The 17,507-nt window shown below is 46.1% G+C and overlaps 1 protein-coding gene across 4 annotated transcripts in view; it reads left to right on the top strand.

The window, feature by feature from the left end:
- The first annotated feature begins 1,021 nt into the window (after positions 1-1,021).
- The window catches only part of DENND2A (DENN domain containing 2A), a 65,124-nt gene continuing 48,638 nt past the window's right edge, over positions 1,022-17,507 (top strand). For 3 of the 4 annotated variants that reach the window (XR_010651469.1, XM_065840024.2, XM_065840003.2), the window contains exon 1: positions 1,022-1,153. The gene's annotated coding sequence lies outside the window, so the exon portion shown is untranslated. Of the gene's footprint in view, positions 1,154-5,797; positions 5,956-17,507 lie in introns of those variants that run through there. The other variant, XM_065840013.2, reaches the window with a different exon arrangement.

The raw sequence follows: 17,507 nt of genomic DNA, 5'->3' as shown, positions 1-17,507 counted from the left end.
TGCTCTGCAGAGGGGATGCTGATGGCAGTCAGGTCTCCCACTTATCCCCGAGTCAGCTGGCAACGTATTCACCTCATTGACAATCACGCAGCTATAGAGGGTTGCTCATTTCCTTCACAAAGGACACATGCCTTTTACGAATCTAATCGAAACTAATGAACCCACTGCTGAGGAGGCAGCTGATGAGGACAACATCATCATCCATCTCACCCTTTTTAGGAGCTTTTCTGCGTGTAACCGCAACTCATCAAAGGACATGTTTTAGGGGGCAGCCACAGCAAAGGTGAAGCTGCGATTTGTGTTGCCATTGTGGCTTTTCATCAAATCTACTGTCTTGTGCTAGGAGCTGTGGCTTTTCACACTTCGAGTTTGGCTGGTTCTCAGCTCTAGGTGTGTGTTACTAACTGCTTACTTCTACTTGGAGGAAAAATCCCCTTCCCACCATTTTTAATGTACGCTGGGTACTGAAAACCTGTAGTAAGAATTAATCCACTCTCCAATTCAGATCCCTTCCTCACTGTGACAGGTAGCTCGGATCCAACTGAGTGAAATTCTGTGCCAGCAGGGAGTTGCATCGCGGCCCTGTGCAGGTGAGCAGCTCTGCTGATGGAAACTGATCCACAGGCCTGAGCCTTTCCTGGCCCCCCACTTTCTCGTGTCTGTGAGCCCATCAGGTGCCGCGACCGGTTCATTCGGCGATGACAACCTGCTGGAGTAACTGGTAGCAAGCAGGGACTTTTCTACCTTCTCTCGCATATTTCTGTTCGCAACCAGAAAGGCGTCTTGTGCACCTCACCTGGCTTTTTAATTTCTGGCCTCGCCAGCGGCAGCCCCCCTCCCCTCCGTGTGCCCCCTCACCTCGGCGCACCCCCGCCCGGCAGGACGCCGGCTGGCAGGCAGTACCGGACGCGGTATTCCCCCGAGCGGGGAGGAGGGGGGCGGGCGCCGTTGCCGTGGAGTGGGGCGGGGCGGGGCGGGGCTCCCGCCGGAGGGCGGCCGGGGCCGGGGCCGGTGGCGGCGGGGGGCGGTGGCAGCGGCAGCGGCGCTGCATGGCGGGGCGGGCGGGGAGCCCCCAGCCGCGCGTCCGCACGCCGCCAACCCGGCGCCGGGCGCCGCCATGCCCGGACACGGCCCCACACCCCTGCCGAGGAAGGTAGGGGGACTGCGGAGGGGGCCGGGGGTTCCCGGGGGAGATCGGGCAGAGGTGCTGGGAGGTAGCGCCCGCCGCCCGCTCGTCTCCCCTGGTGGTGGTCGGGGCGCGGGGAGTCGGTACTGCTTTACAAAATGGCTAATTCCTTTTTCCCTTTAGTCCCCAAATTGGCTTTTCTTTCCCCTCGGTACTGCGTTCGGCTGCTGAGACGGAAATCGGGGGGGAGCGGGAGCCGAAGTCCCCCACTCTCCCGGTCGCGGAGGACACCGCCGCTCGCCCCCGCCGCTTTCCCGCCGGAACGGGGAGGACTGCAGCTCCCTCCGTCCTCGCTGGCTGCGAGGGGGCCGAGTCGGCTGCCGGAGCGGCTCTCGGCCGCGGACCGGTGGGAGAGGAGCCGAGGGGACGTGGGGAATTGCTTAAAAGCCGACCCAAGCGGTTCGGGAGTGGTGGGGAGGAGGAGACAGCTCAGCTACCCAGCATGGAGCCCCTGGGTGAACTCAGCCCTGCTTCTGTCTTCAGCAACAAAAAAGATGAAGAAACACTAAGCAAATTCTTTTGGGGGAAACGCAGGCCCTACTGGAGCAAGCCTCAGAGTCCTCCTCAGTTTCAGCAAAGCCCTGAATCTCTCTGTGATGATAGCTCTGCATTTTTCTATTTCTGATCCAGATAGCTGGTTTTTCTTCTGCTTTGCTTTCAGCAGGAGGAAATGTCTGCACTTGGGTGCAGCCTGTAGTTTAGGATGGCATTTCTGACTCCTGCTAGGGATCCATAAGCATATTCACCTCTCCTGGGGAGATATGCCAACTTGCCTTCCTGCTGTGGTACCCAGGGATGATGGGTTAGGAATGGAGTTGGTGGGGAGGAACTGTGGTTGGGAAGGGAACAAGGAAGAATTTAACAGCTGTCTGCTGCCAGGGTGCCAGAGTGTCAAATGCAAACTGGAGGGTAAACTGTACAAGGTGTATTTGGGACACTTTCAGAAGTTTTGATTTTATGGGTCTCCAAGGAGCCTGGCTTATGATGCTTGTTGCTGGGAAAGGGGCAGTCTAGGAAGGATTGAAGGTTTCTGAGTGCTTGGGGCTGCACTGAAGCCTTGCAGGAGCAGGCAGTAAGTGCTAAGCATAAGGTGTTTAATTCTGCTTTTCACAAAAGCACAGTTTGTTCCTGGATGGGTCAGTCAGTTGTATGGGAGCTGTTCCTGACCCTGAGGTGTTCTCGGCCACCTTTGCTCTTGCCATTTAAGTAGGGTTGTTGCTTTTGGAGAAAAGCGTCTCCAGCCTGGAGCTCAGCCAGCAGAATAAAGAGAGGGGCAGAGGGATATTTATGGGGCTTTCTTTTGCTGCCGGGAGTGGACCTGCTAGTGTTGCTGGTGGATTAAAAAGCTGTTTTCTGTGTTGGCAGTCACCTTAATGACCATCCATTCTTGGTGTGTGGTGGTGAAGTCCAATAAAGTGTACTGGCTGCATTTCTGAACCACCAGAAAGGGAGTCGTTACTGCATCCTGCCAGAGAAAAGGAATGCATTTCCTCGACCCTTGTGTTATATTCTGAATTGCTCTTGTCGGGCTAGTGTTTGTAGGGTTTGGGCATTTTTTGTTGTTGTTGTTTTGTTTAGTTGGGTTTTTAAAATAATCCAGACAGTGTTTTATCATGTGAGAATGGGTATCTACCATGTTGGGACAGACTTAGAAACAGCTGAAAACTCTTAAATATGGAAATGAGAGGAAAGCCACAGGATTTCCCAGGGTAATACAGCATCTCTTTGAGAAACGGAAGAGAACACACTTGAAAACAAAGGGCGCTGGAGCAACTCGGGATGTAGAAAGCAGGCTGAAGATTTATGGCTCATCTGAGACCTCTCTTTGCCTCTGGGTGAGAAGGTTTTGTGCTGAAGCTCAGGCTGGCCTTTGGCACATCCCCGTCCTGACAGTCCATGCAGAAGTTGCTCCCTGTTCATCAGCTCAGATCCCCGAGCATGATCCTTTGTGTAGACCACAAGTGCAAGTGGAGTGTCTGGAAGTTCTGCTTTCAGTAGTGTCCCCAGCTCGCTGCCTTGGGAAATCTTTTAGGACATTTTGTCTGCAGAGACAACCACGTGATACTTGCTGTTCTCCAAAACAAGAAGGGCATTTAGATCCTTTGTCAAGCACTTACAATATGCTTGTCTTTCTCCTATGCCTGGTGTATTTACATGTTAGAAATGTTCATTTTGACAAGGAGATTGTAAATAAAGACCACATAAGTTGCAAGGCTGTGGTTTTCCAAGGTGATCTTAAGTCATTAGAAGCTTTGCCACTAAGTTCTTCTGAATATCAGCTGTAATAACTAATTAATATGGACAGCAATTAAACCTCTGTTTTGCTGGGTGGTCTAGAAGCACAGAGGCAAATGCAATCCTTGCCCCAAATTTAAGAGGTTTGACAATGAGATCTTCATGTGTTAGAGATAGACTGTTAAACATGAGGAGATACTGGGCGTTTCAGAGGTGCCCGATAAGTGTCATTTTCTTTTGGATCCCCCTGAAAACATCATCCAAGGCAACTGGTTCTCTCTTTCTTTTGTGGCACCTGACATTTATTTCCTGACTGGAACTGTGCTGAAGCTGTCCCTTCCTAAGTGGAGGCCCGACCAAAGAGAGAAAAGGCTCTGTAATGCACCATTAAGCCCATGAGAGTGGAGAAGAACTTCTCTTAAGCTCTTGTTGAGGCTGGTTAATTTTGATGATCAGCTTTCTTAAGCATCCAGAACTGGGGTATAAGCTCTTTAGGGAAGCATTTTTTAGCGGAAGGATTTAAGTACTAGTGGCTGATATGTCTGTTGGCAGGATCCCAAGAGCTGGCTGGAAGAGGCCTCTGCTATGAGGGAAATGCTGAAATAGGACTTTTAATGAACTTGCATAGCTGTTCCTTAAGGACTGAGGAGACTCTCCAGAGGGAAGAAGGGAGCGCGATGCAGCTAGAAAGAAATACTTTGTTACATTCAAGTTCTGACAGTGAATGAGTGAGCCCAGTTTTACCTACGTACAGTTCAAATAACATTGTATCTGAGGGATACCCATTTGTAAGCACTGTTTTACCCAGGCATGGTTGGAGGAGGGACAGTGTTTTCTGGATTGTAACCCTGAAGAACAATATAGAGGACAGCAGCACGCTCATTTTGCTTATGGGATTTTTCTCCGATTTTCACCTCTAAGCAGCTTTACCAGCTCCTGTAAATGAAAGCGAAGGCTTAAATGTGTGAATATGCATGCTGTTTGGTGGTGATTTCAGCCCAGGTTTTAGCAGAGACGGCTTTCGTTCTTAGTGTCTGTGGTCAGCCTGAACTCCAGGCTCCCAGCTTTGTGAAGGCTGTGCTTTTGAAACGTAGACTTCCACAACGCCCTTGGGTGATCTTGAGGTTGGGTGCCTAAGAGGCTAGAGTCGCCGGAGCTGCTGACCCGCTGCAGCCTGGGATTTCAATTGAGGGCGGTGTCCTTGGTGGAAACCTGCAGAGAACGGGCTGAGGTCTCTGTTGTCAGTGTGGCACTAGAAGGCATCATCACTATCTTACATAAGTAAATATTTAAGGTCCCGTAGGTCAGTCCTATTCGAGATCTGTTCTAGACTTTACATGGTTCACTACCTAACTGGGCCAAGGTACTCCATGTCTACAGACACAGGACTGATAAGCTGAAAGTCATGAGTCTGCAGTCTGGTTCCTGATCGAAGCAATGGATCCTTGCCTGCTGCTTATGCAAGTCATGAGAAATCTTCGTTGTAAGAAGTCTGAAACACTAGGACTCCTTTCTTCGATGTAGACAATGTCTATTGAGAACCTTGTTTCTGTCTTTTCTGCAAATAATACTGTTCCATGGTAAAGCCAAGGGGAAGTCAAGCATAGAAGCTTGAAACAGTAATGTCCTGCTGGAACGAACACTGTGAGTGCTGGTATAATCTTCATCCTTTCTTTCAGTGCTTCTTCCCCTACTGAGGTTAGGGAAACCAGCTGCACCTGGCACACTGTTAATTCCAGGGATTTAGCAGGGCAGATTCAATAGTTACAGTGGTGATTAAAGGTCAGTTTTTACAAATTAAACTTGTTAGAAGCTAGTACATCACTGAAGCATTTTCCTACCTTTTGGACAAGGTCATCATCCCACTGCTGGGACACTGCCTGGCAGATTTGCTTTGGGTCTTTTGGTTTTCTTTGTTAAAACATTTGTGCAAATGAGAGTTCAGCTTGAATGTTACCTATTACCTTTATGTGCTGTTACACTTGTCCTTGGCTGAACATGAGATATGTCTGTGCTGGCCATCTGACAAGCAGCTCTTGGGCAGTTGGGGTTAAGCCTGGGGTTGCTCATCGGGAGCAGGGAAGGCCAGGAGAGGCAGCAGTTGCTCTGTGGCCAGGCTGCAACCAAAGCTCTCTCTCAGCCTTGTGCTCCTCGGCTGGGAACTGGCAGTGTTTCTGTGATGAAAGGGAACAGAAGATGGCTTTTCCTGAGCACTGCCTTTGCCCATACATGTGTTGGCCCAGAGCCAGGATGGAAAAACGCTGTCCTCATGAGCAGAGAAAGAGAGAGATGGGAGGGGCGAGAGATGGAGAGGGGCCCAGAAGCAGAGGGAGTTTAAAATAAAAACACCAGCCCACGCAGAGAAAAGCCTCTTAACAGATGGGCCTGGCTGTCCCCCCGGGTTCTTCATGCAGTTGGCTTCATGTGCAGCACTGATGAGATCTCATCTGGGAGTGTGGGTATGGGCCATGGGTCGTTTTGAGATATGTGATGGAAAATCAGAGTAAAAAGGCAAAAGGAGGGAAACCAGGCAGGTAAGTTAGCTGTTCTTCGGCTCTATCTGTGATGCCTGAAGTGGGGTTTGTGGGCTGCTGCTGGTGCCGTTCCACTGATAAGGCAGATGCTGCTGCATGAGCTGTTGGAGGAGCATTAATTTGTTTCCATTTATGGCATCCTTTAACTGTGGCAAGTCTTGTCTCCTCTGTAAAATAGTATTGCTAATGCTGATGGAGGTTTATTTCACCAGTCTTGTTCATTCCATCCCTTTTACAGCAGAGAGCTATTGATCTAGATTGAGACTAGTGTTACGATAGGTTCTGCAAGTGGATGCTAGCAGTTGCATTTTCTTATGTTCAGATCTTCATTAGGCACTATGGTAAGTTATCAGATTTTCTGAATAGTTCAGCATATGGCGTGCTGACCTCGCTTGGAAGAGTCTTGCCTTGGTTAGATATCTGTGCAGGAGATCACGCCTGGCAGAAAATCTGGTCTTAGAGAAGCAATCAGAAATGCTTGGCTCTGAGCTTGTTTGAAAATCTGATGCAGACACTTAAAATATTGAGAGAGGATGATGGTTAGGGGCAGCTTGAGTGGGGAAAGGTGCCACCTCATTTGGAAGTGGACAAAAGAGTTCTGGGTGGGACCCTGCCAGGCATTGAGGCTCCTGATCTTGCAGATCCCTGAGAGCAGATGGCTCCTGACCAAGTTCAGGCATGTAAGTTGTGTCTTCAGAAACTTAGTGGGGACCCTGGCAATCTGCCAGAGAGACTGTTGCAGGGGGCAAGGACTTACTGCTCTTTGTAACAAGAATAATCTTACATGGCTAGATGCTCTGTGCTTTAATTAAATCTCCCTTTGGGAACAAAAGTGGTGAAGTGTTTCTGTGATCCTGCTACACTTAAATATTCCGTACAGTGCCTCCAGTTTGGCAGATCGTTTAAACAGACGTGTAGGTCTAAGCGCATGCTTAAATCTGCCTAGCAGAGCACTTTGGCTCCCAGTGCAGTACATCACTCCCGCTCAGGGAAGTGTGGACTGGACTTCATGCAAACTAATTGAAGATAGCGGACTTTGAGCGTAGGCTTAAAATTAAACACCTGCTTAGGTGTTTTCCTCATCACAAGTGGTCTCTCCCACACCCAGTTGTATTTGGTAGGATTATTTTATATTGGCAATGTCCTTGAACATTGCTTTCCTCTTAATATCCTGCGAGACTTCTTGCCAAGTTCTTGCTGACAAGCCGTGTTACTGTGAGCCGTTCAGGTGAGATGCTGTCACAGCCCTGGTATTTTGCTAGCATTGTGAATAGGCACGCATATGTCAGTGATTAAATCAGCCCATCAGGGTGTCATCTGGAGAGAAACAATCGCTGAGCTTGCTTTGCAGGCGGGGGGGGGATGAGATCCCCCTCTGTATTTTTTGCTGAAAACTTTTCCCCTCTGCAGATGTGCAGCTGCTGAAGTTCTTTGCCAAAAGCCAGCCGTGACTTACAGAGCTGGGGAAAGTGCACACATCTGTTTGCAGAGGAGAGCAGTGAAGGGGCTCAGGTCTACTGTCTCATGGGATTATGTTCTCATGATAGATAGCGCTGACTGTCATGGAGGGAAACAGCGAATTTCACAGGGCACCGTGAGGGCACTTCATAATATGAGTTTACTTGCCAGTGTCAGCCAAACTCTACCTTGCTAAATTAAAAAGGAAATACCTCCTAGAGACTTTTCAGACTATTGGAGATTTTTCTTTAAAAACGTTAAACTCCCCACACACACTCCCCAAAGATAGGTATGTTTTCCACATACAAAAATACGATGTGTTTCAGCTGTGAAGCATGCTGTGAATATAGGCTTCAAGTTTTCTTTGGGGAAACAAGCAAGTTTTGGGTTATCCAGAGCTCGGAGTGGCATAGTAGCAAATGGAAATAAATACCTCTTACTAAAATCAAGAAGAGTACGATGTCCTCTCTAGTACATGTAGCACTTCAGAAATCAACATCTGGCCAAAAACAGACCCTGAAGCATCCTCCACGGTCTGCTGAAATTCATGGGAGCTTTTCCATGAATTCAGGGAGCCTGGGATCAGGCTGTAATTGAGAATCTGTCTTTCCCTGCCTTGACATGCAAGGCCGTATGTGCAGCAATCTGTAGCCAAATTCTGCAAGAGAATATTTTACTGAAAAGAGATGTGTAAGGTATTGAGCTTTTCCCAGATGACGTAGGAATCCCTTATCTAGCTGGCTGCCATTTTTTCAGCTTTGTCAAACTCTGTGAGAGGCCTGAGAGGTTTCCTACTGGGAAACCAACATGTTGTATCTGATTTTTGCATCAGATTTCTGTCTCTGTCCCCCAAGATCGTGATGAGTGACCCCAAACTGAAGTTTTGCCACGGTGTCACCTCTTACATAGACCAGTCCTGTACTTGTGTTGGTGAAGGACACTGAAGGCTGTTGCCGCTTGGTCCATGCTAAAGCCTGCCCCATCAGTATCCTCTTGTTTGCACAGCAGGAAACTTTCCTTGTAGGATGATTTAGTGTACACAAATTCAGTGGGAAACTGAAGTTTCTCCTTTAAAATTCCTAAATTCCTCCACTAGTCAGACAAAAAAGCTTTTAGGTGTACTTCAAGGAAAAATAGGATTACCTTTAAAAGGCATAAATTTCCTAAAATGTTGTCAGAATTTGATGATGTGCTTTTTTTTTTTTTTTTAAGCTAACTTTTTCTGACATGTAATATATTGCTTCATGTCCCACTTGCCTAATATGTGGTTGCATGGGGTTAAATGATTTTTCTGTTCCAAAGGAATCTGGGAACATTATCAGAAACACAGACCGTACCCTGTCAGAGCACTGAAGGACTTCAACTCTTACCAGCAATCACTGCAGGAATAAAAACTCGAGCTTTTCTGTTGTTCAAACCAAACTATTCACATACACTGATCCCAACCCCCCTGCTCATTCATGCTCAAGGCAGCCTTCCATTAGATTTTTATTATGGTGATTGTTAGTAGTATAGAATAGAACATATAGGTCCTTTCCTACTGAACTGATCATCTAGTCCAACCGCTTGACCACTTCAGAGCTAACTGAAAGTTCAACCATGTTATTAAGGCCATTGTCCACATTCCTCTTAACCACTGACAGGCTTGGGGCATCAACCACCTCTCTAGGAAGCCTGTTCCAGTGTTTGACCATCCTCTCAGCAGAGAAATGCTTCCTAATGTCCAGTGTAAACCTCCTCTGGCACAGCGTTGAGCCATCCCCATGCATCCTGTCACTGGGTACCAGGGAGAAGAGCTCAGCACCTCCCTCTCCCCTTCCACACCTCAGGAAGCTGTAGGTCACCCCTCAACCTCTTTTTCTCCAAACTAGACAACCCCAAAGTCCTCAGTTGCCCCTCACAGGACATGCCTGCCAGCCCTTTCACCAGCTTTGTTGCCTTCCTCTGGATGCATTCAATAGCAGTATTTTATTTTTAATTCAGGCTCCTGGTAAAGATCTGCTATTTGAAAAACCAACCCTGACCTTGGGTTACATGGATTTTTCTTTCTTTCTACTTTTAAGTAAAAAAATATTTTCAAAAAACCATGGAAGTAGGTAATCACCAACCATTTCTTTTTTCCTGAAGGGCTTAAGAAGGTCAGCTGTCTCTTGGTCTCTGTTGCACATGTAGCCTTTTTTTTTAAAAAAAAAAACTTGTGAATGATATTTTGCAATAGAGGAGATTTTGGTATGACTTGCCATGAAATCCTTGAATGCAGAATTAAGCAAAAGATTGTATAATGCAACTTTTCTTAATCAGTCACTTCACAGAGTCAGCACAACTTGGTGATACACTGATGAAGCACAATGAGCTGTATGTGGATGAGATCACCAGAAACACAAGGTGGTGTCAGCTGTTGTCGCTCCATTAACTTTAGCTGAGCAATGACCTGGAAAGGAAGCTCGGGGCTTTTTGGTGCTTTGAAGGAAATTTTGTGGCATTTCGTTTTCAGTTTTGTGGTTGCATAAAAAAATTCTAGAAATAACTATTTGGAGATAGGTGGCAGGGTAGTCACATCTGTTCCCTCTCCTGCTTTTTTCCCATTCCAAAAAATATTTTATATACACACACACACACATATATATATATATATATATATATAGATATATATGAAGGGAAGGAAGGGAAAAGTTTAGAATGCATATCCCCAATCTAGCTAAATTTTGGTGGGAAATGTCATTTCAGAATAATTAACCTAACTCTTGTATGCTTCCTGCAGATTAGATCAAATATTTTCTTGAAAGTATCTCGTGGTTTTGGGGTTTTGGTTGGGGTGGGGTTTTTTTATTTGGTTGGTTGGTTGTTTTTTTTTTTTTTGGCACATTGAATTTAGGTTGAACTTGGCAAAAAATTGTTTCAGTTGATCAGAAACCACAGTAATTTCCTCAACTCAAACCTGTTTGTGATTTATGCAAACTGAATTGCTGAGACCATGCAACTGTATTTCGGTTATGTGAGCAAGATGCACCTCGCCCAGATAAATTAGTTTCTGGACCCTTTGTGTGAAGTAAGAGAAACAGGCATTTTTACAGTAAGGTTCAGAATTTGTGAGATGCCTGCTTTGGGAAGCTATCCAATCTGAATGTTTGAGTTATTACATGCGGAAGAGAGGGACAGAAGAATACCCAGTTGCATGTCAAACATTTTTCTTACCAACCCAGGGGTAAATCAAGTGTAGCATTACTTAAGCTCTTCTTGAGCCTCTTCTAGTTGAAAACGTTTGGGGAGTTTCCCCTAAAAGATCAAGTTTAAGTTTAGTTTGCCAGTAATGTCTGTAGACATTCTCTTTTCAATAAAGAAAAATCTGGTTGTTTTGAAAAGATCCGCTGTGTTTAGCTGCGGATACTTGAAGCAACACAGCGCAGCTTCTACCTTTGCATAAAAGAGGTGGCTCTGGTGAGGCCTATCTGTCCAACTGGCCTGTTCACAGGGTGTCTAATCTAGAGGACACGGGCATTTGTTGTAATCACCATCTTCTGCGGGGAGAAAAACATCTATGGAGAGCCTTTCCTGAGCTGGACCTTTAGAGCTGCGTGTGTAATGCTGACCTTTTTGGGGCAGGGTGATGGAAACTTCACAGAGGAACCTGGATATCGCCAGGGTGTTGTACTGGGAGGGTCATTTGTCTCCAAGTGCTGGTCATCTGCTGGGGGAGACCTCATTGCTCACTCTGCAGGAAACCTTTGTAGTCTTTAACACCACCTGAAAACTTAAGTATTGTCCCGTCAAGAAAGACTTTTTGGACTTGAGCTGAGGAGGCTCTGCTTGAGTTTCTGTGGACCTGTGTTGGCGAGGAGCAGAAATGAGGTGAACTTTGGAAGTTGTGGGTGAAATGCAAGCTGCAGCAAAATCACTTAAGTCAAATCAATAGTTCCAGCAGAGCTAGGATTTTGCCTCGTGTTGGACTGGAAACGAGATGTTTATGAGCATTTAAGATGAAAGGGGATGATGTTTATTGAATTGTTCAGGGCACAGCAGCTTCTGCCAAGGGTTTGACTCCAGAAGATTCCTACTTCGATATTTTGTTCTGTGTCCTGTAAAATGCATCCCTGTGAAATGCATTCAGTGCTGGCCGCTTTGTAGTAATGATTTTTTCCTGTGCACAATAAACAGTATCGGGGCCCAGTCCAGGACAACATTCAAACATCTGGGTGGAGTATGCCCTTGTGGTTACCCTGGAATACAAAACTTGGATGCACGTTCTCTGGGTTGGAAGGTTCTGCAACAATAGCTCTGCTTCGGTTGTGAGACAAGGGCCTGAAGGAGGAAACTGTACATGGGTGCTCTGCTTCTGCTCCGTTATTGAACAGTTTGATGGATGTGAAAGGAAGCGAACAAGGGAAATTAAAGCCCTCTAGAGTATGTATTGCCTTTAGCACATCCCTTGGAAGAGAATAGTGAGCAATATATGCCTGTTTGATGGCTCCAGTTTCTAGGTTTTCTGCCACGAGAAACCCAAAGAAATGCTTCAGCAAAGAAAAAACCCCAAATCTCCAAAATAAATGGTTTCAGTATTTCTCTGTTTTGTTTTGGTTTTTAATTTAGTTGTGAAATAACTTTAAGCTTTCGAAAAAATTGTACTCTGTTCTATCTGAAAGTGGAACAAATTTGGGAAGAAAATATTTTCTTTTTCTAATAGCGAGAATTTACAGCACTCATCAGTGTTTGCCAAGACAATCTTGTTGGTGGATTCGTGGCCTCCCTAATTGCTTCCACTGAACTGTTGAAGTTTGTTATATGCTACAGAATTACTAGGGACAAAAGACTGTGGAAGTGTGATCTCAGAATGGTTGTGGTTGGAGGGGACCTCTGGAGATCATCCAGTCCAACCCACCTGCTAAAGCAGGTTCACCCAGAGCAGATCACACAGGAATGTGTCCAGGTGGGTCTTGAATGTCTCTAGAGAAGGAGATTCCACAACCTTTCTGGGCAGCCTATTCCAATGCTCTGGCACCCTCAAAGTAAAGAAGTTACTCCTTATATTCAGACGGAAACTTCTGTGTTTCGGTCTGTGCCCGTTGCCCCTCATCCTACTGTTGGGCACCACTGAAAGGAGTCTGGTCCCATCCTCTTGACACCCACCCTTGAGGTATTTATAGGCATTGATAAGATCCCCTCTCAGTCTTCTCCAGGCTGAACAGACCCAGCTCTCTCAGTCTTTCCTCATAAGAAAGATGCTCCAGACCTCTAATCATCCTTGTAGCCCTCCACTGGACTCTCTCTGGTAATTCCTTATCCTTCTTAAACTGGGGAGCCTAGAACTGGATGCTGTTCTCCAGATGTGGCCTCACCAGGGCAGAGTAGACAGGGAGGAAAACCTCCCTCCACCTGCTGGTCAGACTCTTCTAAATGAACTGCAGGATACCATTGGCCTTCTTGGCCATAAGGGCACTTTGCTGGCTCATGGTCAACCTGTTGTCCACCAGGACTCCCAAGTCCCTCTCTGTAGTGTTGCTTTCCAGCAGGTGCATCCCTAACCTGTACTGGTGCCTGGGGCTATGCCTCTCCAGGTGCAGGACCCTACACTTGCCCTTGCTGAATTTCATCAGGTTTTTCTCTGCCGAGTCCTACAGCCTGTCCAGGTCTCGCTGAATGGCAGCACAGGTTTCTGGTGTATCAACCCTTCCTCCCAGTTTGGTGTCATCAGCAAACTTGCTGAGGGTGCACAGAGTCTCTTTATCCAGGTCATCAATGAACAGGTTGCACAGGACTGGACCCAGTACTGACCCTGTGGAACACCACTGGCTACAGGCCTCCAACCAGACTTTGCCCCATTGATAACAAACCTCTGAGCTCTGCCATTCAGCCAGTTCATGATCCATCTCACCGTGCATTCATCCAGCCCCCACTTCTTCAGCTTGCCTATGAGGAGGTCGTGAGAGACAGCATCAAAAGCCTTGCTGAGTCAAGGCAGACAATGTCCACTGCTCTTCCCTTGTCTACCCAGCCAGTCGTACCGTCATAGCAGGCTACCAGTTAGGGGTAGCATAATTGTGTATCTTATTTTAGCAACCGTTTTTTGCTGCTTCCTTGCTGGTCAGTTGGTAAAAGGCAAAAAAAATACCTCTTGGGGAAGCAAAGGCAGGTAGTAATAGTGTTTTGAAAGTGATTTTTTTTTGCAGTTTTATGGTTGGTTGGTTTGTTGTGTTTTCCATGAATAAAATGAGAATGAATCTCTCTTTTACAGTAATCATAACCTATTATATCATTTTTTACAGGATGTCATAGAATAATCCAGGTTGAAAGGGATTTCTAGAGGTCTTTACTCCAACCTCCTGCTCAAAGAGATTTAGATCTGAGTACAGAGCATTTCCAGTTGAGTCTTGAAAACCTCCAGCAATGTTTCAGGGCCGTTCCAGAGCTGTATTACACTCAGGTGAAAAAAGAAAATTTACTCATATGAAGTCTCTACATTGTTTACACTTATTCACATTGCCTCTCATCCATTCAAGAGAGAAGCATCCAAGAAAGCAGCTTCAGGTCACACACTGTGCTACACCGATGGTTTTGTTTTTAGAAAAAGTCATGACAGAATGTGGAAACCTGAGTCTTGTTTTCTGAAAGGGACCGGGATGTGTGGGTGACAGTCCAGATCTGACTTAGACACACTCAGTTGCAGGGCGTCACTGGGTCTGTCCATCTCCTAAGCTGCCAGCACATGAGGAAGCTCTTCAGACCATGTCTGGATTAATTGGTTCTTCCGGAAGTACCTTTTTTAGAGCTGTGACCTGTTACCTCAGACATCTCCCATATTAACAAGTCCTGCAGCTCCATGGAGCTGGATCTGGCACCTCGTAAGTGCCAGAGTTTGCAATATGTATAGACGCATGAAGGCGCAGACAGGTATTTTCTCAGTTTTACCAGCAATACCAAGACAAAGTCTCCCTTTGCAACCAGTGAAAAAAAGAACAAGTGCTCACTATTCTTTACAAATGTTAGCTGCTTTTACGTTTGTTTTAAAATAAAAAAAAAAAAATCTGTTCCTCAACAGTTTTGAAAATGGGTCTTAAACTTCGAAGTTGTATGGTCACTTCTGAAAATTTTACCTTTCCTGATGTCTTCAGGGCTTTTCTGTCACCAAAGAGGCAGAATAATGTGCTACCAAGCCGTCATGGTGTTGTGCCAGAATTTTTGCCTGATGGTACCAGAAGATCAGATCTTTTTTTTCCCTCCTGTTAAGTAGTTTTCTTTTATAGTCAGAAGTGGCAACAAAGCCCATAGGGGAGACTATTCATGGTCATAAGCAGTAGACTTGCTTCTCACACCCCATCCTCATCTGGGGGGTCGTGAAGCCAAAGAGCAAAGGATCCTTGCACAAGCTGTTTTGCGTTTGAGTTGCTAAATGCCTGGTTACTGAGAAGGATGGGGGCAGCTGAGCAACCCAGTGATGTGAGGTGATTTTCTGTTTGTGTTACTTTCTTGTCCAGGGGTGCCAGTGTCAGAGCAGGAGGAAACCCTTGTGTTTCCCCAGGCCATTGCCCTCCTGACACACTCTTCTGCCAAGCCCCTTCATCAGTTCCTGTGCTCGGAATCACCCTGGGAGGGTGAGAGTATTGAACCACACATGAGAGTGAAAGGCCAGACAAGGAAGAGTGATTTTTTTTTCCCCAGGATTCGGGATTTTGGTTAGGGTTGGGTTTTTTTTCACTTTTATTGGCCGTGAGTGCGATGACCGCTTAACCGCATGGCCTGGGATGGCTGCCTCCCCCACGCTTCCTCTCCCTGGCAGAGCACAGGCGCTCAGATTTCCTCCCAGCGCGGGCGGATGGCGGCCCTCGGCTACATTCCTTTTAGCACAAAAGAAAAGGAAAAACTGCTCTCCATGCGGGCAGATGGCCGACTGTTTCCTGGCAGCTCCATCCCAGTGTCCTTTTTCCTATTGTCCTGACAAGCATACACGCACGCACACACCCGCAGAGAGCGGCTTTCCTCCTGGAAAAAACAAACAAATACAAGCCCTCTTCGCAAAGGTTTTTCTTCTTTGGAACTATGTGGGTCTCTTCCTCATGATGGGTAAAACTGTGACTGGTCGGGTGCTGCCTGGCCTTGCTGTTGAACAAGAGGATGGTGCGCTGTGCTGTGGTTGAAAGATTTCAATAAGAAGTAAGATCTGCAATAAGCAGATTCTGTATTTGTGATGGCCAAGTTATGTGGGAGAGTGAGGGTGGGAGGAAAGAGGAGGTTGAGCAAGGCCAGGGGGAAGGAAGGTCTCCAGAACCAAAAAGCAATCTACAGGTGACTTTCTGCTGGAGCTTGGAAGGTGACACTTAATAGAGACAGACTGTAGCAGGAGTTCATGGGCTTGGAGCTGATACAGGAAGGTCTCTTGGAGCACACAGCTACCAGAGCTCTGCAGATGGTGCCCCAAGGTTGTGGTGACAGACACTTCAGGAAGCTGTGTGATAAATCCTCATCATGAGGGGCAGGAGTCAGCATCCTGCAGGGTGAAGGCCACCGAAGGAGAGATTTGCTGAGGCTCCATTTGTCTTCCCTGATGATAACTTATTTTGGATGAAGTTGAGGTTCTTCGTTTTAATGCTCTCATTTCCTTTCTAAACGTGAGACAGTTTGTCTTTTTGCCAGGAAACTCTTTGCAGAGTTGCTCCTCAAAGGGACCTCTTTGGGTCCCGTTTATGCTAGAACAGCAGACATTATCTTACCACATCGAAAATGAGTTCTAGTGTGGCTCATGAGCTGAACACTGTATTTTAGTGGCATGCTGTTTCGTATGTTGTCAAATGCTTGGGTTTCTTATAAGCATAATAATACCAACTCTGAATTCTTTCCCATTCTTTTTACACTAGAAGTGATTTGCTGTTGTAGTAGGACTGGTGTATTTGTAACACAGCATTCCTATCAAAGCAGAGAAAGTATCTACACCAGTTGGCTACACTGGTAGAAAGGCGTATTTGCCAATGTGGTTTCGTTTTTGTTGGGGACTGAAGCCAGTTCCACTGCATCTGCTAGGAATCCTCCCTCTCAGTGTGGCTGATAGATGATTCTGCTGGCAAATGCGTGTTCATGTAAATCTGGTCCATATTTCTTTTGTTTTATTCCATATTGACTACAGTTGTCTTGCATGTGTGTCGTTTCAAAGCCAAAGAAAACAGGTATGAAATGCTGGTTCCACTGATGTCATCTGAAAGCTCGTGTTTGTTTCAGTAACACAGGATTCACCACTAATGTCTTCCTGAGCGTTGACTTCAAGTAACTGGATTTTCATTTATTAGGCTGCAAACCATAAGTAAATATTATTCCACTTTTAAAGGGGCTGAGCAACCCCACTGTGTGCACACATGGGCTAATGTAAGATCTAAAACACAAGGAGATGAACTAGCATTGCCAAGAACCATTGCAGAAGAGCTGTCCTCTACTCCTGCCTTCACTTCCCAGGGTCTTGGTTTTCTTCATCTGGAATTATATATTTTAGTCTTTTGTTCATTGCTTCCTCATAGAAAGCTTAGCCTGAAACATGTCATTCCACTAAACATTGTAATTAGACCTCATTTTAGCAGCCAGATTGGGAAATAATGGATCTTTCTTTTCCTTCACATGTGATTTTTTTCTTAGTATTTGTTAACTTACCTGCAGGAGTGAAGACTCATCATGTCTCTAAGTAGCAATACAAACCGTACTTGCCACCACAAGGAATAACAATATCTACTGTCTGTATGTGCAGGACTTAATCTGTGCTTGTGAGCAGTGGATTAGAAAAAGAGCATTGCTGTTTTGTTTGACATGACCATGTAACATCCCACCACTAGCTCTGTGTTTTCTAGCTGAGGGTGTGGTTGCCTGAAGGAAACTGGAGGGATGTCAGAATACCCTTTGAGTTGTTGAGCTTTTTTTCCTGTTTGTTATGTGTTTGGAGGGAGGAACAAAGGGAAAATAAGACAATGGGAAATTTGGGACAAGCCTAATAATAGTGGGTGCAACGAGACCCACCTTTAACAGAAGACAATTCACATTGTGAGGGGCTGTTTTAGATTTTTGTCTTCAGGTCATTTTATTGTTTGTTTCAGTCTGCAGTTTTCCATGCTGAGCATTGCCTC

This window comes from Patagioenas fasciata, chromosome 1 (assembly GCF_037038585.1).
Source record: "Patagioenas fasciata isolate bPatFas1 chromosome 1, bPatFas1.hap1, whole genome shotgun sequence".
In the NCBI taxonomy this organism is placed as follows: Eukaryota; Metazoa; Chordata; class Aves; order Columbiformes; family Columbidae; genus Patagioenas; species Patagioenas fasciata.
This window is presented reverse-complemented; position numbering and strand designations above follow the sequence as displayed.